This window comes from Olea europaea, chromosome 4 (genome assembly GCF_002742605.1).
Source record: "Olea europaea var. sylvestris chromosome 4, O_europaea_v1, whole genome shotgun sequence".
Classification (NCBI taxonomy): Eukaryota; Viridiplantae; Streptophyta; class Magnoliopsida; order Lamiales; family Oleaceae; genus Olea; species Olea europaea.
Window position 1 is genome coordinate 10,733,326 of NC_036240.1, and position 2,887 is coordinate 10,736,212.

The 2,887-nt window shown below is 34.0% G+C and overlaps 1 long non-coding RNA gene across 1 annotated transcript; it reads left to right on the forward strand.

The window, feature by feature from the left end:
- Positions 1-1,165: 1,165 nt before the first annotated feature.
- On the forward strand, positions 1,166-1,907 carry LOC111393617. Its single transcript, XR_002702456.1, has 2 exons — positions 1,166-1,540; positions 1,633-1,907. It is a non-coding gene; the product is annotated as an uncharacterized LOC111393617 (long non-coding RNA).
- Positions 1,908-2,887: the final 980 nt, after the last annotated feature.

The following is a 2,887-nucleotide window of genomic DNA, read 5'->3' on the forward strand; positions in this document are numbered from 1 at the left end:
TCTCTCTCTCTCTTTCTTTCTTCTCTCTCTTCCTCTCTCTCTTTTTTTACCTACCGTATGTATGAATTTGTGTGAGTAAAACTTTTCATCATGCCTATATATATATATATATAGGTGTAGGCTAGAGTAGATAAACCAAAATTTGATTTGATAGGGCCAAATCTTGCAACCAATGTCTACTCACAATGTACTTTATTATTATCTTATTTAACTACAAGATATCCACTAAATCTGTCCAACCGTATATGGGTGTATGGTGAATTTTGTTGTAACTAAAATAGTAGAATAGTGAAAACATGTGTCATCCTAGGAATCTCTAAATCAAAACTAATAAATAATGATAAAAATCTCATTTCACACGTTTTCTTTTTGGAGAGAGAAAAATGAATTGATTTATAATCTATATAAAATTATATTTATACTATTTTCTTTCAATTGGGTCTAACTTAATGTTTCCTTATCCAAAATAATTTTTTCTCGAGTCAGAGACTTCTAATTAATTACGAGCTATCCAACGAGTACAATATTGATATATTTATAATTGCTCTATCAAAATCTAATTTATTTGACCCAAAAAAATAGGAATTTATATAATATACAAAATAAATAAATTTTTATCTATAAAATTTTTGGGTTACTACAATCTCTTTTCGCCTAAGACTACGGGTTAAACCATTGAGTTCGGATAACAATCAGAACATGCAGTGCAAAGCTTTTCACGGCTTAGATAAGATTATACATGTAGATTACATGCTTAGAAAGCTTGAATCTTGTTTTCCTTCACTTGAATTTGATGTATTTTGTTTTGCTTTACTCACTTTGCTTAAAGAATGATGATCATGGCACAAAATTTTCATGAGAACTACAATATTAAATATAATTTCACTATAAAGATTGTTGCAACAAGCAATCAAGTGGTCACGCTGATGCAACAAGGAGAAAACTAAAAGTCTACTCAAAGCGAAAGACTAGGATTTGAGATTATGTTAACTTTATCTTTTAGGATTTTGATATTTACATTATAGAGTTTATCTAGATAATAGCAATTATCCCCTGTTTGGATTTGCTTAGCAAGATTATGTAATTATCTTTTGTGCCAAGTTTATCTAGTTTCAAAGTAGTCTATATATAAAGGGACTGAGAGGAATGTATACTAACACACTTGAATCACATGAAATAAAATAATTCTTCTTGCCCTCAATTCTTCCCTTTGATCCCCCTTATTCTCTTCATCTTTTTGTTCTTTATCAAGTTTGTGCAGTCCTGCGTCACACACATATGGTGTAACAAAGCTAAAGCCAATGTGAAACAATATGGAGATTAACCGTGCTTAAGTATAGACAGAAGTTTAACACAACTGATCTATTGAAGTTTTTGAATCCTCTATACATTGGACGGAACTAAAGATTTAAGATTAGAACATCAATTCAACACACCTAATGTTAACTTTCTTGTTTGACTTTGGCTTTTCCTTTAATGCAGGACTTCAGAGTGCTCTTTCCAAGTTGGGCCGATACTTGTGGTTAACGAGCCTTTCACGGTAAATTTCTGTTGCAGTAGCATGAAAGCCAACATTTTTCTGAATTTATTTTATGAATAATGTCTTTTTAACAACTGCGGGATCAATTGCAGATTGATAGTGGCTTAATGACTCCAACCATGAAAATCAGAAGAGACAAGGTTTTATCTAAATTCAAAGAGGAAATAGACAATTTATACAAGTGAATTGCCTAATATGGTCTCACCGAACTAGTAAATGTGCAAACATGGCTAGCAATTTCTTACAGTGTCTGTGCAATGTTATAATACTCCTTTTCTTGCTAAATTCCTTCATTGTAATATTCCTTTTGTAATAATATATCGTTGGGCTGGTTATACACCATATTTTTCTAATGTTGTCATATCAATCTACTTCTTGGAAGAGAATGCTTGTGGGAAGCTATCGTGCCATAGGCAATCAGTAGTAGCAACTAGATTGTTGAAATGGACTGTGGTGACATAGGGACGAAGATAGGATAGGGATGGTGTTTGTCTTGCTTTTGGCATAGTGGAGCCCTAGTGGGAGGCTCGCACGATGGACAACTGTGTAGTACTTGTGCCTCAGCTTTGTGTCCTTAAAATACTATCAACAGAGAATGCACCATTGGAAAAGAAGTTACATGAAGCATAATACATCCACAAAAGCTATAGCTCTGCATAATTCTCACCTCCTTGATTAACGAAAACTGGCTCTCTAATCCTGATACCAACCCACCTGATGTTGGGAGATATGATCACTTTTACCAAAAATTATAGCCGACAAGACAGTCTAAACCATAACTTTTGACACTCAAGACAGAGTTTAGGAATTCACCCCAAGCATTATTTTTTAGACATATCAATCTCATTTACTGATTCCTACAGTGGTGGTGTAGTATTTTGCCATTTGGCCCTCATTCTGTGTTATTTGTGTAAATTTCTCTAGGCAATTTCCTCGCTTTACATCTATTCCACTTTTGGCACACCCGACTAGGTCGTATAAAGAATTTAGTACAAAAGTTAGTAGATTTTAATATGTAGATGGTATTATGATGGATTAATGTGTATAGTATTGTTCTGTGATGAAACGGTTTCTGTTTGTTTGAAGTCAAAGAAGTGACATGTAGTCATGTTGGCTTAGCGAACAGAAGTCGCCAACTTTTGAAATGTTGGCTTAGCGAACAGAAGTTACCAACTTTTGAAATCTGTGGCGAGGATTATGGATTATACCCGTGTCTTCAGCATTATATCATGTGCTTATTGGATCTTTATGGTAGATCAGAACACCTTGATGAAGCTGAGAACCTCTTTATTGCCGGACAAGCCTGATGAAGCTGCATGGGCTGCTTTGTTGAGTACTTGTAGACGA